The following is a 26,948-nucleotide window of genomic DNA, read 5'->3' as shown; positions in this document are numbered from 1 at the left end:
CTCATCTACCTCCCACCCGGCCTCTCCAGGCTAAGATCTGTGCCAGTTAGAGTTCTGGGGCCAGCTGTACTCTCTCTTTTTAATTTCACTTCTCTAGGAAAGTTTCTTTTGGAAATTCCAACCTTGCTCAGCTGAACTAAGAGGGTGAAGGGGAGGAAGACTTCTCTACCCACTCTGGGTCCTTTGTGGCTGGGCTACAAAGTAAATTGACATGAGACCGAATAGGAGGAGAAAATCAAACAAAGCTTTACAATATGTATATATGGGAGAGACTCACTGGGTAACTTGACAAAATGGCAGAGGTTCTCTTCTTAAATAGATTCAGGTAAAGACAAAGGAGGATGTTGGGGGTGGGGGGAGTCAGCTATGGGAGATTACCAGAAAAGCACAGTAAACAAGAGTAAGGTTATTATGCAGATTTAAGGCCTTGCCTTCTGCATTGACAAGTTTCTAGAGATGAAGTCATCCCCCCCTCTTCCCAGTACTGACAGGGAGATATCTTTACAAATGGAGATTTCCCTTACAAATGTAAATGTCTTTTACAAAGGATAATTTCTGCTTTTACTTGGAATGGGCTTAGCAAGGACCCTCTCAATCTATCCATACCCAGAGTTAAATTCTTTTAGGCAGTTAGTGGAGGGGTGTGGGGGAGGTCAAAGTTTCTTTCAGAGAAAATAATCAAGGTAAAGAGACATATTTTGAGGTGGCCAATTCTGATCTCCCACAAGGGTCAGGGCAAGACTGCTGGTGGGGTTGTGCATGGCTGAAGGCCTTAAGTTGTTTGGGCCTCCCCTGTTCCAGGGTGTGCTTGTAGAGAGTTGATGAGCTGAACAGCAGGGAGACCCAGCAGCTGGGTGAGGGCACAGCTCCTTCCCAGTTGGCATGATCGCTGTGCTCCAGAAGCTCTCCTGGGAAAGAGAACATGCTCTAGATGTGCCTGTCTGGACAGCAACTTTGCCCTGAAGTTTTTTTTAATAGACTTTATTATTTTTATTTATTTATTTAAAAGTATTTTTTTTTTTTTTTTTGCTGAGGAAAGGTCACCCTGCACTAACATATGCTGCCAATCTTCCTCTATTTTGTATGTGGGACACTACCACAGCATGGCTGGTGAATGACGTAGGTCTGCACCTGAGATCTGAACCTGCAAACCCCGGGCCGCTGAAGCTCTGTGCACAGAAACTTAACCACTACGCCATGGGGCCAACCCCTAAATAGACTTTATTTTTTAGAGCTGTTTTAGGTTCACAGCAAAACTGAGAGGAAGGTACAGAGATTTGCCATACACACCCTGCTCCCAGACATGCATAGCCTCCCCTACTATGGACATCCCCCACCAGAGTGGTACATTTGTTACAACTGATGAACCTACCCTGACATGTCATTATCAGCCAGAGTCCATAGTTTACATTAGGGTTCACTCTTGGTGTTATACATTCTATGGGTTTGGAGAAATTTACAATGACACGTATCCACCATTATAGTATCATACAGAGTATTACATTGCCCTAAAAATCCTCTGTGCTCCACCTATTCATCCCTCCCTCATTTCTGCCCTGAAGTTTTCTTCTTAAAAATGCATATGAAGTTCGACTTTCATTCATAATATATTAATGTTTGTGTTAATATAAAAATAATGTGTTCTTCAGATTTGCAGTGTTTGTACATTTATGTTGCCTACTATGTGTCAGGCACTGTCCCAGGCATTGGGACCTGCGTGGCAAGCAAGACTGATAAGGAACTTAGGATCTAGGTGGAGAGACAGATGTTAATCAGTCAGCCCAATCAATGGTATTTATCTGCAGGCTGCATACCTCCAGGGGTCTGGTAAACCTGGTTATCAAGTGCTATCTTACTCTCTTCCAAGGTCTTTCTGTAGCTATTCCAACATTTGGCTCACAGTAGGCACGTAGTGGACAGTGGCTGAATGATTGAGTAAAGGGATAAATGTATGAATTATAAAGTTTGACTCTGATTCTCACCTAGGATTGTGATGGTTAATTTTATGTGTAATCTTGACTGGGCTAAGGGATGCCCAGATAGCTGGTAAAACATTATTTCTGAGTGTGTCTGTGAGGTGTTTCTGGAAGAGATTAGCATTTGAGTTCAGTAAAGAAATCAGCCCTCACCAATGGGGGGGTGTCATCCAATCCACTGGGGGCCAGGATGGAACAAAAAGGCAAAGGAAGGGTGAATTCTTTCTCTCTTTTTGAGCTGGGACGCCTGACCATATTTTCCTGCCCTCAGACATCTGAGCTCCTGGTTCTTGGGCTTTTGGACCTCATGACTTAACACCAGTGGCCCCTTAGCTCTCAGGCCTTTGACTTCAGACTGGAAGTTACACCCTTGGCTCCCCTGGTTCTCAAGACTTTAAACTCAGACTGAATTATACCACGGGATTTCCTGGTTCTCCAGTTTGCAGACAGCAGATTGTGAGACTTCTCAGCCTCCATAACCAGTGAGCCAATTCCTAGAATAAATGTCCTCTTATCTCTCTCTCTATATATATATTCTATTGGTTCTGTTTCTCTGGAGAATCCAGACTATTACAAGGAGCTTGGTACGGCCACTGTAGGTTGGAGATGAGATCCAGGGAATGGAATCCAAAAACACTGGTGCTTTAATGATCTTCAGAGATGATCAGGCTTAACCCCTTAATAGACAGTTGAGGAGGATGAGGCCTAGAGAAATGACATGGACATGCGACCCATCCAAACTAGAACTAATTAGCACCCAAGTTCCTGGATTAAGCACCGTGGATCTGAATGTACTGCCCGTGCTGCCCGTCCTTCCAGGCACACTCAGATGACTGGTATCCCCACTTGGTACAGATGTCAACAGGCATGATGCAGGCATTCACTGATAGGGATCATCACTGTGCTGGTGTTTCCAGGGTCAGAGTTAACCAATGCCAAGGTCATAGTGTGGATGCTGGCTGCTTCCCCAGCCCCCTGGCTGCCTGCTGGATTGTGAGTCAAGGGCGTGGGGCTGAGAAAAACAGGCTGCTAGGAGCCAGGGAGATGGCTTGACAGGAATGCACTATCTGTAGACCATCTTTGGTCTATTCCTGGCTGGGTTCCCATTTTAATTAGGGGGGTAATGAGGTTGCCATCCCTGGAGGTCTCCTGGCTCCTGTAGTGGCTCCCCCACTGAAGAGGCTTCAGGGGTCTCTTGGGTGGTCTTCTTAGGGGTCTTGGAAGCACCAGTAGTGAGCTGTACAGGTGTGTCTCCGTGTGTTCTCTGGTTTCTCTAGGTGTGAGGTAGGGCAGTGTAGATGAAAGATAGGCTTTGGGGAGCTAGAATTCAGACTCTGTGTCTTGCTAGGTGGTGTGTCCTTGAGCAAGTCACTGAGATTTTCTACATGACTTCAGTTTCGCCCTCTGTCATCTGTGATATGGGGATAGTATTGACAAGACATTCTCACATATTGAGGTATATGGGGTAACTTCTGGTTCAAAACTGATTCGGCTTGAACTAAAGAAGCCTGACTTATGGCCTATCAAACATACATTGTACATCTGCTTTAACCATCAAAGAATGCACTCTCTTAAGAATGCATACTTTCCCTCCTACGCCCTATCGTAATGCCCAATGCCCATAATAGTCCCTTTCCCAACATCAGGGTCATGTTGACCTACTAATTTGCAGTTGAATACCTCTTTGAAACTTTGATGAATATGTATCCTAGGTGTTTAATGTATGTTCTTTGTTTTAAAAAGGTATCACTGTACTGAAAACCATGCTTCTCTGGAATGCTTTCTTACTTTGTGGCAACTGCCTTCCCAGGTTATAATCCTCACCCTGGCTCAAGTAAAACTCACCTTATCTCCCTTATCTATAGAATGGTTAGTGGTTATTTTTTTACCTCACAAAATGGATGTCAAGATTAGAAATAACTTATGTCAAATGCCTAGCGTAGTACTCCGTAGATGGAAGTTGTAGGTGATGGTCATCACTGTAATTATTAGGTAAGGGGCCCCACTCTCTGATATTGATGAGGATAGGCGCTGAGATCAAGTTTGTATAATAGTGTCTCCTTCAGAGAGTGCAAAGAACACCTGCCCCCACCCCCCAGCTGCTTCCTGTCAGGTCCCGTTGGACACTATGTGGCTCTAATACCATGTGACGACTTGATGGAGCCCTCCCTGTCAGTTTGTCATCAGTCCAGGTCCAGACAACATTGTGTGGGTGGTGGTGAGTGCAGGCGATTAAACTTAGTCGTGCCCAGCTTCTTTATGATATTAGCAAGAAATCCCCTCTGTTAAAACATCCTATATTGATTGGTCCAGTATGGGATAGGTTCTAGAGTATTTTCAAGAAAACATGGTTTTGTAGGCAACTTGATGTGATATAAAGAATGTGTGTCTTGCAACTCACAGACCTAATATCAAATCCTGCCTATGCCACTCACTCACTGTGAAACTGGGACAAATTAACTAACTTCTCTGAGCCTCAATTTCCTCTGCAAAATTAGTAAAATAATCAGAGTAGTTATAAGGGTGAAATGAAATATCCCAGTTGCACTGGTCTGCTCAGGCTGCCATAACAAAACACCACAGACTAGGGGGCTTAAACAGCAGACATTTATTACAGTGCTGGAGGCTGGAAGTCTGAGATCAAGGTGTTGGTAGGGTTGGTTTCTTCAGATCTCTCATTGGCTTACCGATGGCTGCCTTTTCTCTTTGTCCTCACGTGGTCTTTCCTCTGTCCTTGAGCATCACTGTTGTCTCTCTGTGTTCAAATTTCCTCTTCTTCTAAAGACACTGATAAGATTGGATCAGGATCAACCCCAAAGGCCTGGCCTCATTTTAACTTAATCACATCTTTAAAGACCCTATCTCCAAACACAGTCATATTCAGAGGTACTAGGGGTTAGGGCGTCAACACAGGCACTTTAGAGGGATACAATTCAGCCCATAACACCAGGTAAAAAGCTTCTAGCCAAGCAGTGGCCTCCATAGATGCTCATTATTGTGAGACTCTGCCATTTCCTTCCCTAGCCTCTTTCTCTGCACAATGTTTCTGTGGTTTGGGAGTTGGTAATTATGCAGGAGAGGTGATAGTGGTATTTTTCACGGTATTTAATAGTAAAAGCTAATTAATGGCCCGGAAGAGAGAAACGTGAAGAGCCTGCTCAGGATTGCTCTCTACGCAAGAATCTACCCTCAGATACTTTTCTGGGGCTAGTATTACTGAGAAATTGTTTGCTGGTTCTGGACTATGAAGAAAATGTATTGCTACCAGATCAAAAACACGCTGTGTTACAACCCACCTCTTGTACCTTTTGTGATAGGCTGTTTGCTGCATAAGTGAGGAAAGAGTGTTTAGTGGATATTTATATATCCGCATAAGTGGAGCCTCTTTGGTGAGAAGGTGTCTCTCAGTAGCATTATTATTTATATATTATAGTCTTTGAAAGAGTCTAAGTAATCTCAAAATTGAAATGTACTTAAAGATGATTAAGGGCCTTGTAAGTGCCAGGTGCTGTACTGGATATTGGGGATACAGAGAGGGTCTTGACAGGCTCTCTGCCTTCTACAACATCCTGTACATCCATCGTACATCCTGTACAAGGCAGTAGCGCTTTCTATGAGGAATCTGAACCTTGGCTAGCGGTCACTGGCCCTGTGCTTGAATGATTGGGGTGCTGGGATTCTTGCTACCTCACAAGGCCTCTCTGATTTCTGAATTTTACGATACAGAGTTGGATCTCTGCCCTACCTGCCTCACTCCCCAGGTTCAAATATTGCTTTCTGCACAGGCGAGGCTGCCATATCCTTTGGCGTAGGGCCAAATAGGCTCAGTTCCATCAGCTTATGCTCCTGGGATATGCTTCCCAGACCTGACATCATCCTGATGGGTCTTCTTACCATTTGCCACAATCTTCCTAAAAGCATGGCCTCCAGAATGGACCCAACCCTGGAGCGGTACAGCTCTGGGGTGGGGGTGAGGGGACAGCGCTGCCCACTAAGACCCAGGTGCCACTTCCTCTAGAAGCAGCAGGGTCACGGACAGTTTCTCTAAAGGCAAGAGACTTTTTCTCAAATTTCTAATGTTCAAACTCTTCATTAAGTCACCTGACTTCCCGTTTCTCCACAGGGTGACATAATGAAATCACATGTCTCTCATCCCCTTTATTGTTATGAGTAATAATGTTCTTTTATTTATAAAAATGTTGACTGGCTATGAAAAGTCTGGTGTAGCAAGGGCCCTGCCCTAAATATTTTATGGATTTCTAAAAGCCTGACCTGTGGTTTGAGCTGCAAAGAGGATGACAGGAATTCCTTTGTCTTTCCAGAATAGTCCCAGGTCACTGTGAGCCCAAGGACGGGTCTGTGACTTTTGCTCAATTGCAGTCACTGAAGCAAATTCTTATCTCTGGGTTCAAGGTGAAAAGGACTTTGGAATTCTCAAAGACAGACTGTAAGATATATGTTAGACATACATAACAAGTAAATATAAATGATAATAGTCAACATGCACTTTCAATGCACAATGTCATTCATTCTTTACATCAACTCTATAAGACCTTTTAACAGATGAGGAAACTGAGGCACAAGGAGTGAGGTTATCTGTCCAAGAACCCGTAGTCGATTGGTCAGCAGTAAAGCCAGGACATGGAGTCAGCTCATTTGGCTGGGCAGTAACCAAGACCAACCTAGGGCCCTCCTTGAGCCAGGAGCCAGATGCCAGGGAGAAAACAGAGGAAGCCCCAGAGCCCACTCCAAGGAGCTGGTGGTATTCTAGGTGGGGAACCAAATGAGCTGCACTTCAACACACACACACCCCCACACACCCACACACCCACACCCTGTATCAGGCAGAGGAGGAGGAGAAAGAGAGAGAGACTGGAATTCTGACTGGGAGAATCAGGGAAGGCTTTACCAAAGAGGCCTCTGAGTTACACTTTGAAAGGCAGAATTTCAACAGCAGGAAGGGACGTAGGGAGCAAACGCCACAGATCCTTCTACGTGAGGCAACAGCAGAACAAAGTTTTGGGAGGACACGTTAAGCCTCATCCCTGCAGAGGGCTGGGTGTGGCCGGAAGTGTGACCTGGGGGCAGGGTTAGCCGGGGAAGGAAGGCGGTAATAACAGACTCCATGGGCCTTCTGTTCTGAAGAGTTTTCACATATGCTCTTCCATAGCCATGCCTTTGACATTTGTTTTTGCAGCGCCTTCTCCTTCAAACGCTCTCTTCTGTCTCCATTTCCACCTCGGAGCTGCAGGCCAAGAACAAACGCATCTCTTCCCTGAGGCCTTTATTGATCCCTGTGGCCAGAGGGGTGCTCTCGCTCTCTGTGGCCGCCAGAGTCGTTCTTCTCGTTCTCGGTTCTCGGTTTTCCGTATTCACCAGGCTGGCGGCCTTGTGGTTGTCGGGGGAAGAGGGAGAATCCCCCTCTGCCCTTTTTCTTAAGGTTCTTATGGCTGGCCAAATAATTAACAAGACAGGTTAGCAGGAGAAAATAATACCAAGTTTAATAACATGTATACATGGGAGAAACTCAGAAATGAGCAACTCGTCCCTCTGTCTAAGCTGCTTGCTTAAGTATTGCAGCTAAAGGCGAGGAACGTGTTGGGGGTGGGTAGCGGCCTGGGACTTTAGAGGGCAGCAAGACAATTCTTTTCAGGGTCATCTATAGATAATGTGGTCAGGGAGAGACAGAGTTTTTGATAAAAGGGGCTTGGTGCCTTTCCTATTGTAACCTCTATCCTACATTATCTTTACAGCCATCATGATAGAAGATCTGTTCCAGGAAGGAGCCACCATGTCAAATTCTTTAGGCAGTTAGTGAGGGAGGTCAAATGTCCCTCAGAGAAAACAATCAAGGTAAAGAGATATACTTCAGGGTGGCCAAATCTTGATCTCCCACAGTCCCGCCTTTGAAACTAAAAGTTTCACAGTCTTTTTGAAACTTAAAGAAGTTTCATAGTCTAGAAGCTGAGTTGGTAGATTGTTTTATCTCACTGAACACATTTTTTAGTCTTGATAATAGATCAGTTCAATTAAGTTCCTTTTGGAAGGTGGTGATGCAGGTGGGCTCTTAAGGTTACGCCTATATTATGGAAGCAAGCAATCAAGTATTTAATAGAAGCATTTCTGTGTAAACGAAAGAAAAACAAGGTTAATGGTTGGAGCAAGTTGTAAAGCAGTTTTTGAGTTTAGAGGACAGCCAGTTAAGGTTTTAGATGTCAGCGTCAAAGCATCTTTTGCAGTTTAAAATGTCTCTGATGGTGTCGTCAGGTCATCTCTTAAGTTTATATCAAGTCTATCAGCTTTAGTTTGTAAGGCTTCAGGAAAAAGGGCAGGTTCAGTTTTCAGTGATTTTAAATGAAAATGATGGAAAAAATCAAAAACGTTAGTTTGGAGATCTGTAGCCAGATATTTTAGGAGACTAGAAGAAATCAGGATCCAGTCTAGTCAACAGATATAAAACAAAAACCTCAAAAGACAACAAAACTAGGATCTAATATCCACAAATGTATACTATAGTTTTTACTGAAATATAATTTTTCTCTCTAAAATCACCCTCATTTTTATTAAGATAGCCAAATTAAAACTAACTAGTTTGCAAAATAAGTCTAGTTCCAATAGAGTTGGCCCAATTATTTACATAAGTACGGCAAGAATAGCAATTGATCACATAGGCTCTTTTAAATCTGCTTTGCTGGAACTTTTTATAAGGAATCTCAGATTTAACTTTAAAGGCCTCTCTAGGCCAGGAAAGCCAAGCCAAGGATTTTGTCATCAGACTTTGCCTGTAATACTTACAGATTTGGGTGAATTCCTCTCTTTTGAGGTTTCCCCACAATATTTTGAGGTTCCTTGTGCCTGCCAGATAAGTGACATTTTTTACTTATCCTGGTAAGTGCTGCTTGGAACATAAGGTACCAGGCCAATATTTCCACGTGGCTTTATTCTATAAAGTCCAATCTTCATTTCTCAAAAGCTGTATGGTTATATTGCAAATATGATGTTCTAGTCACAGCCTTGGTAATATAACCAGTGTTTCTAATTGTGTCCTGTTATAAGGATAACAGATTCTTATTGAACTTATGCAAATAACTATATTGCCATGAAAACAACAATACTCACTCACTAAGAGTTTCTAAATTCGAGGGATCAGATAGAGAGAAAAAGATAAATATTTTAATTTTACTTACAAAAGTATCATTTACCAAATTGCTATGGCATAGCTAGCTCAGGAGAAAAGAGAAAAAGTTTTTCTTAAATCTGAAAAAACAAAACATTAAAAATTCAGCAATACTTTAAATGAAAAATTATAAAAATTATAATCATTTTTATCAGTTTATTCAGTCCTGTGTAATCTATTTTTGATCCCAATCTTTTTGTTAGCGGCTTCATGAAGTCATCAGTTTTTCTATCAGATTTCTGTAATTTTTTTACCAAGTTTAGTTTTATGATCAGAAAGTTTATCAGAAGCCTGTACTCCAGTGTAAATGTCAGAGTCCTTTCCATGATTTTTTTGAAGTTGAAACATTTTGCAAAAGCATTAGAGCAAAGAAATAATTCTGTAAACAACAAGACCTCAAAATGGCAATTGACAGAGAAATCTGGTTAATTTTGTGACATACAACACTTTAAAATAATAATAACCAGAATTATGACTGATAACCAGGACAGATCAGAATTTCAGTAATGTTATACAATTTTAAAATACCTATATCAATAACATTTACCTACATAATACCACCTAAGAAGGTTTATCTTCACTTGTTTGACAATGTTTTTCATGTAATTTAACATACTGAATCAGCCTAATAAGTTTAGTATCTTTCTCCTTATAGGAAGAGAACAAATATCTTTGAGAAGTTCCAGGGCCCTTTGAAAATTCTCAAAGAAAAAAAGTAAAAAAAAAGACTTTATTTAAGATATGAATTTTGGGGAGCTTGTCAAAAATATAAAAAGTCAAAGCAAACAAAGCATTAACAGTCTAAAAAGCCTTAAGAGAGACCTCAGTCTTTTGAACACAGGACATTATTTTAACAGTTTTGCTTTGTTTTTTTTTTTGTCTTTTAGGTAGACTTACTCAAAGGTAAAGAAAAATCTTTTATAACCTCTTTATCAAGTTCAAGAAGATTATCCTTTTAAGAGAAATAAGACCAACTTATAATTTTGTACCAGCTTACTTCTGATATTAAAACTCATTTACTTAATTAAATTTATTTTAATCTTAGCCAACTTGACCATGCAAAAACTCCTTTTCCAGAGTTCCTCTTCCACAAACCTATAACTTTCTTTTTACTTTCAGAATTTGTCCCATGTCTTTTTTTTCCCTCCTAGTACTTGAGGACAAATTTATCTTTTTTAATAAATCAAACAAAATATTTCCATTCTTTGTACCTTTATACATCTTACTTTTCTTGTACACAGACATATTTTTCTTAATTTTTTAGTAGCTTCAATCACATATATTAATTAGAAATTTTAACCTTTAGAAACCTTAATTTGTAAGTAAAAACTAAGTAAACAATTATAAACTTTCTTTTACATTAGTATTTTGTGGCTTGGAAAATTTATAAACACTTGTAACTTTTAGAAATATGTTACTTTATAGTATAATCTTTTAATAAAGCACATGTTTACCAATAGACCCAAAACACCTTTTAGTTTTCCTGTAATGAAAAGCCAAAAGTAGACAAACGTACATTTAGCAATCAATGTCTAATATCTTATGTTATTTGGAAATGATTTAGATACTTAATTGAATTTTTATCATAAAATTTGGCAAAACTCTAAAGTTTTAAGTTGCCAAAAAGAGTTTGGAAGCTGTAACCACCATAACACATAATTATTGTTTAAAGTTCATCCAACATTCATCTTTTTTACAACTATTTACTTGTTCCCAATAATTATTTAGATTGCCTATAAGACTTCATGAGACATCAGATAAAATTAGCCATCATTTAGGTTATTATTTTTGTTAACCAGTTCTGTAATAGAAATAACATCAGTTTTCTTTTCTACAAAATTTTGTGTAAATTCTTATACCTTTAGACATAGTTTTTATTAAGATTTTTATCAATAGGTCTTGGTCTTCTAATTTTGGATAAGGGAAGCGTTCCCAGTCAGACATTTTAAAACATACTCAGGCAAAGTTGATGTAACCTCTTTATATAAAATTAGCTCAAACATTCTAACCTTTATAATCTTATCAACATTTACACTTTTACATGTTCTCAATTTAATTGTAACCTGAGTCAAGGTCTTAAGACTAGTCAAATTTTTCCCTTCCTTTTTCTGGCCTTTTTTTAGGTACCAATTAAACAATTATGTGAGAGCTCTCAAAACAATTTTTTTTTCTCCAATTTAGAAGTTTTCCCAATTCAAAGGATCCGTCGTCTGGCCATTGACGAGTAGGATCTTCATTTGTATATTTATTCCAATAGTGACTCGATCTAATAAGCCTTTTTAAGGAAAGACCCGGAGGTAACTTTCCACGCTTAGAATAAATCTTTACCATGAACGCAAGAGGCGTCCCTGGTGAGGGCCCAGATGATGTAACCCCGATGATCCACAGAATTCACTCCCAAAGATATTCAGAGAAAGTAAAGACCTTCGTTGCACAGGCGGTAAGGATGGTGTAGTGAAAACGGTGTCTCCGGTCTCCCACAATAGTGTGGGATGCCTCCAGTCACAGACCCGCTAATCTGTGACACCGGGCAGGCGATACTGGAATGGGATTTTTCCAGCACTAACAAGCAACGAAGGTTAAGACGACAAAAGCCCTTATGGACTGGGCCCTTTATGACAAACTCCCCTGAGAGCTTGGCACAGCCGGACAAAGAGACAGTTCGGAACCCCAGTCTTCTCGACTGGCCACCAAGGGGCACCCCGGTAAATGCACCTTCCATATGGTGGAGACCAAGGAGAATATTCTCACTGGTCACAAAGCCAAGTTTTCTCAGGACACAGAACAAGACAGAAACTATCTGGGAGGAAAAAGGATCAAGATCAAAACCAAGAGTACTCTACCAAATTTAAACCAAGAGTCACTAAAAGCACAAGAAACTAGTTTTCCAAATATTTTCTCCTGCCAATCTAAATTTAGAGAGAGAAAAAAATTCTCACCACTTCCTTCTGCCGGACCCTGCAGATAGAGATTCTGGGAGGCTGACATGGTAAGAAGTCTTACCTTTTGCCGGCCTTCGTCAGGCATTCCCGTATCTCACCATCTGCAGTAGTCCAGGAAGAAGGCAGGTCTTCCAGCCAGAGAAGGCAACTTGCCAGCCAGTGTGGATCCTGCTGACTACACCAAAACTGTCGGGGGAAGGGGGAGAATCCCCCTCTGCCCTTTTCCTTAAGGTTCTTATGGCTGGCCAAATAATTAACAGGACAGGTTAGCAGGAGAAAATAATACCAAGTTTAATAACATGTATACATGGGAGAAACTCAGAAATGAGCAACTCGTCCCTCTGTCTAAGCTGCTTGCTTAAGTATTGCAGCTAAAGGCGAGGAACGTGTTGGGGGTGGGTAGTAGTCTGGGACTTCAGAGGGCAGGAAGACAATTCTTTTCAGGGTCATCTATAGATAATGTGGTCAGGGAGAGACAGAGTTTTTGATAAAAGGGGCTTGGTACCTTTCCTATTGTAACCTCTATCCTACATTATCTTTACAGCCATCATGATAAAAGATCTGTTCAGAAAGGAGCCACCATGTCAAATTCTTTAGGCAGTTAGTGGGGGAGATCAAATGTCCCTCAGAAAAAAACAATCAAGGTAAAGAGATATATTTCAGGGTGGCCAAATCTTGATCTCCCACATGGTCATTTGGGCCTAAGCGCCCTGGGAAGCCCGGGAGGGAAGGATGGTGCCCTGCTCATCTCTGTGCCTTCTCAGGACCCCGTTTCTGGCCCTGCACATGGATGTCTCTGTGCTCTTTCCTCAGTCCTCGCCTTCCCAGCCCCTCCTGCCAATTTAGTCCATGGACCTGCCGAGGGAGCCTCTCAGCCAGGCCCCCATGGGCCCCAAGAGGCCTCAGCACTAACTATGCAATAAATTCATTACTCTCTGGGGAACAGACGGGACCAAGCTGTAACTACCATCTAGTCTTGAGACCCCTCACCAAGGATTATATTCCCCTCTCCCTGCCTGCAGAATTTCTTACAGCAGCCCCTCTGGGTCTACAAAGTATGCTTGCTTTTTAATGTTTCAACTTGACAGTTAAAAAAAAAAAACACTTGCCCCGCATTATTACAAACACAGTAAGAGAATTATGGTACTGTGGCTTTGGGAGCCACCTTTCTGCCCTAGAGGAAGGAAAAAAAGGGCTTGAAGATACTCTCTGGTGGCCCTCCCCAGAGCCTGGCTGCAGCCCCAGGCCCCAGGAAGGTCTACCCTGTGCCCGAGGGAGGGCCCTATGGTAAGGAAATAAAGGCAACAGAAAACCGTTTTGCGTCTGTCTCTTGGTGTCCAGAAACTTCCTTTTTACTGCTATAGAAAGCATCAAAGTGAGGCCTCACCCAGAAAGGCCAGTTATGCCTCATTTGCTCCTGAGTCCAGAGTGCTTTGCAAGCCCCAGCATCTAGCCAATATGGACAAGGTGCAAACCTGCTAACCTGGACTTCAGAGGCCTCCTGGTGTTTGCTCTGCCCTCTCCCTCTTGAGGATCACGCGCTTTGGTGAAGATGAAATCAGAAAAGACTTAAATGCGTTCATTTTCTTCTGTGGTCTGCCATCATAATCAATCCCAACCCTTCCTCACTTCTTTCTTCTAGTAAAACTGAAAGGGCTCCCTTTGTAAGCCTTAGTGCACTCCTCCAGCCGCATTTGGGGCCATAGCCTGCCTGCCCTGCTCTCATGGGTCTCTGCCACATCTGTATCTTTCTTGTGCCTCCAGTATGCACTGAACAGCTGTGCAGATTGTTTACTGCACAACCCTAGGGGGCGCCATTCACAGAAGTGACGAGGGGAATTACACAGTGGTATACAATGGCCCCGTGGGCACACGTCCATGTTTCATACACCCATCTTTGTCATGTCAAAGTCCATCAGAGGCTTCCCTGAGTTGGCAGCTCTGAGTTCCTTTCCTCATTTTCGAGAAGAGTCTTACACAGAGAAATATTTCTCTATTAGAAGCAAAGACAAGGGCCGGCCCGTTGGCACAAGCGGTTAAGTGCTTGCGCTCCGCTGTGGCGGCCCAGGGTTTGCTAGTTCAGATCCTGGGTGCGCACCCACGCACAGCTTGTTAAGCCATGCTGTGGCTGCGTCCCATATAAAGTAGAGGAGGATGGGCATGGATGTTAGCCTGGAGCCAGTCTTACTCAGCAAAAAAAAGAGGAGGATTGGCACTGGATTGTTAGCTCAGGGCTGGTCCTCCTCACAAAAAACAAAAAAAACAAAAAAAACAAAGACAGTTCCGGGGGCTATGACAAGTGGTAATTAATATTTGGCCTCAGTGTTGGGAAGAGACCAAGGGAGTGGTGAGGAGTGGGGAGAAAGAGAGCATGTAGGCCTTAAATAAGGGATAACTTCTACTCAGTTCAAGCAGATTCTGGCCATGCAGGGGTTGCCAGCAGAGTATTGCCATATCTTCTGGTTTATTCCACAGAAGTAGAAGTCTTTCTTTTTTAAATGAAGTCTCTTGCTCTTTCAGTGTTGGCTCAAATGAAAAACAAATGAACAAACAGATACCAGATGAGACCAAACAAAATGATGAGGCACTGTTCTTATACTACTGGCCGCAGGTAGTAGTGATTTCTGCTTTACGTCCTAAAAGGCAAAATTATCACAGAGAAAGAAACCCATCATCAGAGGTTCTGCCCGAGGTGATGGAGACTTTCTTTCAGGCAGCCTCCTGCAGTTTTGAAGGCTGTCTGGCCAGGTGGCACCTATAGGACCCACGGGATTTTCCTATTATGATGGCACCTTCCTCCCTTCCTTGATTCCACAATTTCTTGATGAACACATCTTTCTCCTCACAGCGGGGCTAGGACACTTGATCTCCAGGGATGACAGCCAGTTTGGATGCAGTGGTGTGCCTTCACCAGTCAGAGAACAGTGAAGTAGTTCGGTAGAGGAAAAGACCCCTGAGGGCTCTCCCCCATAGCCACCTCCCCGTCTCTCAAGACCTCCCTGGGACCCTCTGAACTAAAGAGCAAGAAAGAGTTAATGTCTAGCACAGCAGGAAGCCTCCAGGCAGCAAATTGTTCACTAAATACTTTGACTATTACTCACATGGTTTCCATTTTTAGATAGAGAAAGGAAGTCTAGAGAGTTTCTCTCTTTTGCTGGTAACCTCCTTCATGGTGAATGGTAGAACTAGATCGTCAACTCAGGTCTTAATTTGGCTCTCTTTTCATGAGAGCATGTGATTTTCAGATATTTAACAGCTCTGAGTACTGAATTTTTAAGACCAGCCTAGGTCCCCAGGTCTTCACAAGCGGTAAGGGAACAATGCTCTGAGTAAAGGGACACATGTAGGGAAGAGCATGGCGTGTGCACACGAAGAGCCACCAGGAGTGTAAGACACTGGTTAAGAACATGTCCCTTCAGCATGGACCTCAGAACAAACATGGAGCTGACCTGAGCCACACGTGCAGCCTGCCACTTGAGGCAAGCAAGTTCCCCAGCTAAGCCCAGTCTAGATCTGCCACGTCACAGTCAACCTGAAAACCAGCAAGCAGGAGACCAGATATCTGTGTTGCAAGCCACCAAGGTTTGGGGTGGTTTGTTATGCAGCACCATTGTGGATATAGTTGACTCATTCAGAAATTGGTTAATACTTTGACATGAGTCAGACGTAAGATTAGCTTGGCTTCTGTCACTGTCTGGTGATCCTGACCAAGTTACTAAACTTCTTACCACCATAGTACAGGGCTTATTTTGGTGAAGATTAAATGAGACTATACATGTAATTTGTTTAGAATGTTATCTGGCTCATAGTAGATTCTGAATATTCTAGCTAATAATAATGCTAATTTTTTTTGAGGGGAAATAAAAGTACTCCCGTTATCCTAACAACTATTCTCATTTTGCACATTTCTTTCCATTCTTGCCCACATGAATACATATTTTAGGTCCTTGCAATTATAACATACATAGCCACCTCCACTTTTGTCATAAACATTTCCCTTTGTTTCTATATAGCTTTCATGATCTCACTTTTTTTTATTGTTTGCAGAAGATATGTATAGAAAGACCATAATTTTATCATGAATTTATAATATTTCTAATTTTTAAAAAAGTATTGCCAATGTCACAAAAAATACTAATTTAGACATTTTATTGGGCATCTGCATGTGCCAGACACTGTTCTAGGAGCAGGGATGCAGCAGTAAAGAAAGCACATAAAAATCTCAGCACCATGGAGCTCCCATTGCAGTGGTAGAAGACAGAAATAAAAAAAGATGCATAAATAATAACATAGTATGTCAGATGATGATACTCGATAGGAAAAAGTAAAGCAGAGAGGGTGGATGGGAAGTACCAATGAGGTATGGTTTGCAATTTTAGATAGGATGGCATGAGAAGGTCCCCCAGCCCCAGCAGAGTGTGAGGAGGGGAGCAGTGGAGCCATCCAGATATTTGGGGAAGAGCATTTTCAACCAACTGAGAGATTAGCAAATGCAAAAGCGCTGAATGCCCGGAGGGTTTGAAGAATGGTAAGGAGGCATGTGTGACTGTAGTGGAATACGTGAGATGGGGATGGTAGGAGATGACATCAGGAAAAAAAAAGGCAGTCAGAACGTGTAGGGCCTTTGCTTTTTTAAAAATCTATCTATCTAGCCTATCTATCTACTTATTTTTGTTGTGGTAACATACACATAACATAAAATTGAACTTTTTAACCGTTTTCAAGTGTAATTTTCAGTGACATTAAGTACATTCCCATCGCTGTGCAACCATCACCACCATCCATTTCCAGAACTTGATTTTCATCTTCCCAAACTGAAACCCTGCACCCGTTAAACACTGACTCCCCCTTCCCCTCCCCCAGCCCCTGGCAACCCCCATTCTCCTTCCTGTGCCCTGGCTTTGACTGTGAGTGTTATGGGAGCTATTGGTGGATTTTGAAGAGAGAAGTGCTATGATTGACTTAGGTTTTAATAGACATCTTCTGGCTGCTGGGTTGGGATTGACCTGAGGAGAGCAGAGGCCGAAGCAGGGGAGCTAGTTAGGAGGCTGCTGCAATCATCCAGGTGAGAGAAGAGGGCGACTGGGACCAGGGTGGTTGCAGGGGAGGTTGTGAGAAGTGAGAATATTCTGAAGGCAGAGCCAACAAGACTGGCCAATGGATTTGATGTGGGCTATGAGAAAAAAGGAGGAATCAAGGATGATTCCAAGATGTTTTGACCTAAGCAACTGGAAAAATAGATTTGCCATAAAGTTAGGCGAGGAAAGATTCAGAGGGAGAAGTTTCCTGGGGGAAGCCAGGAGCTCAATTTTGGACGTGTTCAGAGTGAGATACCTTATTAAATGTTCAAGCCACGATGTTGAATAGAGAGCTGGATCTGGAGTTCACAGCAGCCTAAGTGGAGATAGAGATTTGCAAGTAATCAGTGTATAGATGGTATCTAATACCACGAGACTGATTGAGTTCACCAAAGTAGTAAGAACAGCCAGAAAAACAAGTCCGGGGAGTGAGCTTGAAGAAGCTCCCAGGTTAAGAGGTCGGGGACACAAGGAGGAATCAGGAAGAAGCAGCTAAGGAAGAGGACGACCAGGAGGATGCGTCCTTGTGGGATTCCAGTGAAGGCAGTGCCCCCAGGAGAATCAATGCAATCAGTGGTGTGTGCCTGATAGGATCTGTCCGCAGACCGCTGAGTGTGAGGGGTCACTGGCAAGTCAGGGAGTGCAGCTGAGCTGTGAGGAATAGGGATTGAGGAGCACTTCAGAAAGGGCCAGAGTCTCAGGGAGAGGGCCCTGAGGAGTGAGGGGGAATTTGTGGATTAGGGAAAACAGCTGTCCAGAGGTGTCCATTTTGGGCCCCAGATGCTGGGGTTGATCCCCGGAATAAAGGAGATCGGGGCTGTGTGGCAGGAGTTGGGTATGCAGTGATCTTTCTGGGCCCCTGGACTCTGCCCCATCAGAAGGTCTCCCCTTGAGCTCTGAAGCTGCTGGTGGAGCTCTCCTCAGTCAGATGGACTCAGAGGCTGCCAGTCTAATGGTGAGAGCTAAGGATGGTAAGAGCTGCTAAAATGAGGTCAAGTCTGTGTTATGGGCTGAATTATGTCTCTGCCCCCCTGCCAATTTATATGTTGAAATCCTAACCCCCAGTATCTCAGAGTATGACTGTATTTGGAGTTAAGGTCTTAAAAGAAGTGATTGAGTTAAATGAGGCCTTTAGAGTGGGCCCTAATCCAATCTGACTGGGTCCTTATAAGAGGAAATGTAGAAACCAGACAAGCACACACAGAGGGGAAAGGCCATGTGGGGACACAGTGAGAAGGTGACCATCTACAGGCCAAAGAGAGAAGCCTCAGAAGAAACCAACATTTCTGACACCTTGATCTTGGATTTCCAGCCTCCAGAACCATGAGAAAATACATTTCTGTTGTTTTAGTCACCCAGTCTGTGGGGAGGCCCACAAGGCAAGAAACTGAGGGTGGCTTCTGGCCAAAAGCCAGCTAGGAGCTGAGGCCGTCAGCCTAACAGCCCAAAAGGAACGGAATTCTTCTAACAATCACATAAGTGAGCTTGGATGCGGATCCTTCCCCAGCTGAGCTTCAAGAAACACCTCAGCCTTGGCTGACACCTTGAGTGCAGCCCTGTGAGAGACCGTGGAGAGGAAGACAGCAAAGCTGTGTCCAGATTCCTGATCCACAGAAACTGTGTGATAACAGATGTGTGTTGTTTTAAGGTGCTAAGTGTGTGCTAATTTATTACTCAGCAGTAGATAAATAATAGTCCTGGAAAAGGTCCTTGAGATGTCGACTGAGCTTTATTTTAGGCCCAATTAGCATTGGCCCGAGGAGGACTCCTTGAATGTAACTCAAAATTTGAGTCTCCTAGGATAAATCATGTTACCATTCATCCCCTCAAAATTCTTATTGATGCAATGAGAAGTTGGGACAGATGTCCAACATCTCTTTCAGTGCAAACATTCCACAATATGGATTAAGAGCCCACAGCTAGTACATTTGGATTGGTTGGCTTCTAGCTGCCCATTGATGCCTTGTTTAAAAGCCAGTTTTCGATATTTCAGATTTTTGCAGAAGGCAGCAGGAGTTTGTCAAATAGAGTCTCCCAAAATTCATGTCTATCCAGAACCTCAGACTGTGACCTTATTTGGAAGTAGGGTCTTTGCAGATGTAATTAGGTTGAGATTATACTGAATTAGAGTTGACCCTAAATCCAATGACTGGTGTCCTTGTAAGAAGAGGAGAGGTCACACAGAAACATACAGAGAACAAGGAGATATGAAGACAGAAGCAGAGATTAGAGTAATCAGCTACAAGCCAAGGAACCCAAGGATTGCCAGGAGTCACCAGAAGCTAGGAGAGAAGCAAGGAAGGATTCTTTCCTAGATCCTTTGAAGGGAGTATGGTTCTGCAGAAACCTTCATTTTGGACTTCTGACTTCCAGAACTGTAGAGAGAATGCATTTCTATTGTTTTAAGCCATCCAGTTTGTGGCAATTTGTTACGGCAGCCCTAGGAGACTAATATAACAGCATGTATTTTTTTAAACTCATGTATACTATACCGAAGTCATTGGGATTCTTGGAATTTTCATGAAGAATTGTAGATATTTCATTATGTGGCTATGAAGAAGAACAATTTTGAAGATTTTAGGTAATTTAGAAAACTGCTTATGATACAGTGTTAAAGAACAGAAAGCCAAAGTATGTACAGTGTGATTATAACTAGGCTGAAAGAAACCCTCTGCACAGGGAAAGAGAGGAGGCTCTGAGCTGAAATACAAATAGGATGGTAGGACTGTGGAGGATTTTCTCCCTTTAAATTTTTCAAAATTCTTTGATTTGTTTGTATTCACTTCTATGCAAAATATTATAGGAAAATTGAATAAAAGAAATCCAGATTTTAAGAGACAATGTGAAAAACATGCAGGCTATGGACCATAATCATGAAATGCATGTTTGTGACCCTGCTACCCAACCTATGATTGACAACAGTGGCCAGGAAAGGGCAGCATCTGTATACACTTTCCTTATCTCTCCCTCCTTCCCAGAGAGAACAGCCACTCAGAATTGAATATATATCATGATTTTGCCTTTTTAAAAATTAAAAATTGCATTATCGTGAATTATGAATCTGTAAATGATAATCGTTTGCTTCCACTTATTTTGAGGTTTATCACAATGGTTGTATGTCCTAGTTTTGTGACACGCTTTTCTGATCCAATGTATAGACCTAACATTCATACATACTGATTTATAAAGTTGTACTTCGTTTGGTTTCTTTGATGTATAGCTGCTCTTTTTTTTTTTTTTAAAGATTTATTTATTCATTATCCCCCCAAAGCCCCAGTAGATAGTTGTATGTCATAGTTGCACAGCCTTCTAGTTGCACAGCCTTCTAGTTGCCGTATGTGGGACGCGGCCTCAGCATGGCTGGAGAAGCGGTGCGTCGGTGCGCGCCCGGGATCCGAACCCGGGCTGCCAGCATCAGCGAGCACGCACTTAACCACTAAGCCACGGGCCCGGCCCCTATAGCTGCTCTTAAAATGTATTCATTCATGGCTGTGTCCAGGTATTTTAGAATAAAAGAATAGGAAAAAAAAAGAAAGAAATCCAGATTTTGAGGCAAAATTTTCAGGAAGCAAAACTTTTGCAAATAGGGATTTGCAGGCATAAATTTGACCAAGTCATGGTGGTTGTTTTCTTTTCTATTTCTCTTCCCCAGTTTGCATATTTCCTGACCTGCTGTCAGGCGCGATTTATCCGAGGATGCCCCCAGGCCAGTTCCCATTTCAGGGGGATCAAGGGCAGGATGATGGGCGGGGAGGGCAGAGCCTGGGAATCAGGACCCTGGACCGCTCAGGGCAAGGCACAGACTTAACAGCGCAGTAAAGCTCCGCTTGTTTCTTCAGAAGTCATTACGAAAGATCTTTTATTTTCGGCATTTTCACTTCCTCTCCGTGCTTCTACGCAGCAACCTCAGCGTCTCCTGACTGTGGAGTCATATGCCTTTCTCGACTTTGGAATGTGAGATTTATAAGGCCCCAGCTCTTTGGCAATAGAGAGCATGTGGGCCTGACGTCAGCAGTGGGGAGAAGTCTTTCTTCAGCTTTCCATCCATGTCCACATGATACCAATGACTCCTGGTGGACCCCCGATTTGACCCTCTGATAGAGGAAGCCACGCTATGCAGATTCTCCTGAGACAGGCCCTTAAATGCTGATAACAGCACTGTGTAGGACTTGAGAGTTACCGAGCTTCTTCAAATACACTCTCCCATTTGACCCCCCGCAGCCACCCTGGAGGCAGGCATTTCAAGTCCACTTGGCAGAGGAGAAGGTCCATGTTAAGTGGGAGAATGGGGAAAAGTGTAGTTAGAGAAGGCAACCAGCATGTGTTAAGTCTCTTCCTTCAGCCAGCACTGCGTGGATGCTTTATACACCTTAAACTTGTGAGGCAAGTCATATTTTCATTCTATTTGCTGTAAAGATAAGTGTTATGGACTGCATGTTTGTGTCCCCCCCAAATTCACATGTTGAAGCCCTAACCCCAATGGGATGGTATTAGGAGGGGGGGGCCTTTGAGAGGTGATTAGGTTTATAAGAGGTTGTGAGAGTGGGGCCCCATGGTGGGATCAGTGTGTTTATAAGAAGAGAAAGAGATCAGTGCTCTCTCCACCAAGTGAGGACACAGCAAGAAGGCAGCTGTCTACAAGCCAGGAAGAGGGCCTCACCAGACACTGGATCTGCTGGCACCTTGATCTTGGACTTCCAGCCTCCAGAACTGTGAGAAATAAATGTTTGCTGCTTAAGCCACCCAGCCTCTGGTGTTGTTATAGCAGCCGAAACTGACAATAACTGGGGTCAAGAGGAAAGCGACTAGCAATAAGTGCAAGAGCAGGAGCTGAAACTCAGCTCTGTCTCAGGTTCAGTGCTTTTGCCCGTCACCACCTACATTAGTGGTCTCTTGTTGAGCGACAGATTATCCCAAAACTCGGTAGTTTAAAACAATGACAATCATTTATGATCTCACGGTTTCTACGGATTAGGAACTTGGGAGCAGTTGGAGCTGGGCTGCTCTGGCTCGGGGTCTCTCAAGGAATTCCAGTCAGGATGTTGGCCAAGGGCTGCTGTCGTCTGAAGACTTGACCAGGGCTGGAGGATTTGCTTCCAAGGTGGCCGGCAAGTTGGTGCTGGCTGTTGGCAGGAGACCTCAGTTTCTCCCCATCTGGGCTGCTTGAGTGTCCTCACAACACGGCAGCTGGCCTCCCCGAGTGAGTGATCCATGAGAGAGTGAGGCAGAAGTCCCTACGTCTTTTATGCCTTTGCCTCAGAAGCCACACACTGTCATGTCTGCAATTTCCCATTGGTTGTAACTATACTTCATAATTTTTTTGATGTTCTGATGCATTTTTAAACACCTATTTTCAAGTATAATTGACTTATGGTCAACTACACATATAGATGGTGTATAATTTGATGAGCTTTGACATATACCTTCATCAGTGAAGCCATCACCATAACAAAGATAGCAAATACTTCCATCACCCCCAAAAGTTTCCTTATGTCCCTTTGTAATCCATCCCTACTTCCACCCCTTCCCCCAGGCAACCGCTGATATGCTGTCTGTAACTAAGCATTAGTTTTCACTTTCAAGAATTTTATATAAATGGAGACATACAGTGCATTCTCTTTTATGTCTGGCTTCTTTCATACAATGTAATGATTTTTTTTTTTTTGAGGAAGATTGGCCCTGTGCTAACATCTGTTGCCAATCTTTCTCTTTTTCTTTTTCTTCTCCCCAAAGCCCCAGTACATAGTTGTATATCATAGCTGTAGAGTTGCAGCTCTTCTATGTGGGATGCCACCTCAGCATGGCTTGAGGAGCGGTGAGTAGGTCCGTGCCCAGGATCCCAACCGGCAAACTCTGGGCTGCCAAAATGAAACACACAAACTTAACTGCTGCGCCACTGGGCTGGCCCCTAACGTAATGATTTTGACAATCATCTATGTTATTATGTGTATCGATAGTGTGTTCCTTTTTAAAAATTTTAACAGCTTTATTGAGGTATAACTGACATACAATAAACTGCGTGTATTTAACGAGTACACTTTGATAAGTTTTGACCCATGAATATACACCATGAAACCATCACATTAATCAAGATTATGAAAACGTCCGTCACCTCCAAAAATTTTCTTGTGCCCCTTCATAATCCCTCCCTCCTGCTTTTCTCTTCATCCCCATCCCAGGCAACCACTTATCTTGCTCTCATTACGAATTTGATTGCATTTTCTAGAATTTTCTATAAATGGAATCATATGGTATGTGCTCTTTTTTGTCTGGCTTCTTATTTGGAGATTCATCTATGTAGGATGCATGTATCAATAGTTCACTCTTTTTTTATGGCTGAGTAGTATTCTATTGAATGGATAGACCACAATTTATCTGTTACCCATCAATGAAAGTTTGGGTTGTTTCCATTTCTTGTTATTATAAAGAAAACTGCTATGAACATTCGAGTGAAAGTCTTTGTGCGAACTGATATTTTAATTTCTCTTGGGTACATACCTAAAAGTAGAATGGTTAGGTCATATATAGGTATATGTTGAACTTTTTAAGAAACTGTCAAACTGTTTCTGAAGTGGTTGTACCATTTTACGTTCCCACCAGCAGTGTGTGAGAGTTCCATTTGTTCCACATCCTCACCAACACTTGGGGTAGTCAGTCTTTCAGTGTAGTCATCCCAGTGGAGGCGCAGTGGTGTCTTATTGTGGTTTTAATTTGCATTTCCCTGATGACTAACATGCTTATTGGCATTCATATATCTTCTTTTGCAAAGTGTTTATTCAAGCCTTTTGCCCATTTTTGAAATTGAGCTGTCTGTCTTCTGAGTGAGTGAAAGCAAAGTATAGAGAGCGTTATAAAGATGTAAGTTATTCACTCAGGGACAGTGGGCCCTATCTAGTTTTCCTCCTGACTTCTATAGCTCACTGCCTCATCATGACCAGAAGTCTGTTGTTGGTGGAGGGGAATTGTAAGGACCTCGGCAAATGCAGGGAAGAGGGTCACATGGCAGAGGAGGCAGGGAGAGATGAGGTCAGCAGGCCTCTTATGGCATCATAACCTCTGAAATGGCACCCATGTGACTGGGAAGGTCATTGAGTCTGGGCACCTCTTTCCACTTTTTGGTCCCAGCCCTGTTATGGCTCCTGGTTGAAAATCCTTCAAACTACAGATATATAAATTACCAGGAAATGTGGCTGCAAAGTGTAAACACTATAGATTAACTCCGTCTCCAAACTGATGCCCGAGTAAAGCAGAAGCAGCCCGGGGTGTGGGTTTGGAGGTCTTTGCTCTGCTACCTCAGAGAGGTTTTGTAGATCCCTGGGCAGTGACTTTGCCAACAATGCTGATTAGGATGAGGATATTAATCATCTTTACACTTATTGGGCATGTAACAGTTTTAAAAGCGTGTCCTTGCCTACGGTACTTCTTCGCTTTGAGACCGGCAGGGCATTGGTCAGTGTGCCCGTTTTACAGTGAAACTAGCTGAGGTCCTGGCTCCATTACTCCTTCTCCAGTCCACAAGGACACGGGTGGAGTCATTCCCAGGGCAGGCTCCAGCACCAGCTAGTTGCGACCTCCCACATAGTTTACCAGCTCTCACATCATAGTTCAGGCCTATCTTCTTTTGTCTCTTTTACCTGTTGATTCCACCTCACTCTGCGATTTTTATTTATTGCACAAACATGCACTGTTCACAAAACAAAGAACAAAAAGAGAAACAACTGTGCTCATTAAACTTTGGAGCCAAAGAAACTTGAGCAGATCCTATAACCTCAAGGGACCGGTTTCCTCCACTGTAAAACGGACAGCCGTAATCCTGCCCTGTCATCTTAGGTAGACTGACAGACCCTCTTCTGGAGCCCCACTCTAAAACCAGCCAGGCTAGCGCTCTGGGTTTGTGTTTGTTTCTAACTCAGGCCCGCAAGTGGGCCCCTTGAAGTCACCATGAGCCTTGATCTTCCTTGACCCAGCTCAGGGGTGAGCGGGTGTTGAGGGGAAGCTCCGGGATCCGTGTCACATCGCAGGCGATCCTTCCAGCGGCTGCGGAGCCCAGCGGCTCCCTCCGTTAATGCGGCCAGCGCCACCCAGCGGCCAACATGGAGAACAGCAGGCATCACCAGGAGTAAGACAGGGATGTTCCGGGCGCGGAGGGGGTCGGGAGACCCCAGCTTTGGTCTAGATCGGATGGAGTGGAAACTATCCCAGGCAAGAAGGGGCCTTCTCCCCATAGAGGACGAATGGCGACACGCAAGCCAGCTGGAGCCACTTGCATAGCTTCTACCGTTGTGACGTAAGCGTTTCCCCTTTTCCTGTCCCTGTGAGAGAGGGATCTGTGCACAGGGCTGTGCCCGAGGGACGCCCTGTCCTGAGGTCTGTCTTGGGACCCTCCCACCTGTGCCTGCAGCACATGCACAGATGTCATGGGGCGTGCGGGTTTCCCTCTTCTCTCTCTCATCAGGGCTCCCCGGGAATTCCTGCCTTCTCCTCCTCCTCCTCTCTCTTTATCAAACTCCTCAGCTTTCTGGATATCCATGTCCTCTCGAGCTTATTGACCCAAGGCACACAGTCAACAGACTTGGGATCCAGACGCAGCTGTGCCGTGTATGAGCATCTTGTTATCTGTAACGTGGGGGGTGGGGGTGAGAGGCCTCACAGGTGAAGACAGAGTGCCCTTGCTCCAAGCCCTGCTGTGGGCGCCCTGAGCCTGTAGGTTAGAGAACAACAGTCTGCGCCTGCAATTCCAGACCCCATAATCTGGCCTCAGCCTACACTCCTGACCTTAACTCCAACTACTCTCTACCCAGGCAGATAGGCTCGCTGTCGCCTCAAAACGTCTCTGTGATTTCACACAAACACACCATTGGTTCGGCTATTCCCTTGGTCTGGAAGGCATCTCCCCCAGCTCACTCTGCCTGAAGTCTGCACATCCTTAAAGGCTCTGCTTGCTCCTGAGCCTCCAGGAGGCCTGACAAGAGTCTGCCACCCAAGCTCAGGACCAAAAGCTTATGTTGGATGTGTGGACGTGGTCTGTTAATTATGTTAATGTTTTCTAATTAAAAGGGTAATATATGTGCTGTTTTGTACAAAAAGGAAGAATCACCCATTATCCTACTACCTTAATATAGCTACTATTAATTTTTATTAATTATCCCTCTAGACTTAAAAATTTTTTTCTGTGCAAATGCATGTATTTTACAAACATAAGATCATATATATTAACCACCTTTTAATGTGCAAAAGTTATGCTTCTGCAGCTAGATATTGAGCTTCCAGAAAGCAGGAACTCCTACTCACCCTTCAAAACTCATCCCACATTACTCCTCTCAAGGCAGTGTTAATTGCTCTCTCATCTGGGTGTTGATGACACCTTGACCATTCTTCTATTTCCATACTTATTATCTTGTATTTGGCTATTGGTTTTTGCATCTGACTGGAACTCTTTGAGGCTGGGGACATTGTCTGATAGATTTTTGTATTCCTGTTAAAGAGAAATTATTCAGACACTTGTTAAAATGTTAAGGAAGACTTTATTCAAGATTATTGCAATAGGGGTCATGACAGTTGCAGTAGGGGAGAGATGGAACTCAACTCTGAATACAAAGACAAGTGGGGATTTATGGACAAGGAGCAGGGTGGGGGTCAGTGGATGGAAAGTGACTAAGAGGAGACATCAAGGGTAGGGGGATTCTTGCCAAGCTAATCTAACAGGATTCTTGTTAAAGGGAGGCCAAGGACTTAGGTATCAAGGGTTAGGGATGGGGAACTTGATTAGCTAGAT

This window comes from Diceros bicornis, chromosome 11 (genome assembly GCF_020826845.1).
Source record: "Diceros bicornis minor isolate mBicDic1 chromosome 11, mDicBic1.mat.cur, whole genome shotgun sequence".
Classification (NCBI taxonomy): Eukaryota; Metazoa; Chordata; class Mammalia; order Perissodactyla; family Rhinocerotidae; genus Diceros; species Diceros bicornis.
This window is presented reverse-complemented; position numbering follows the sequence as displayed.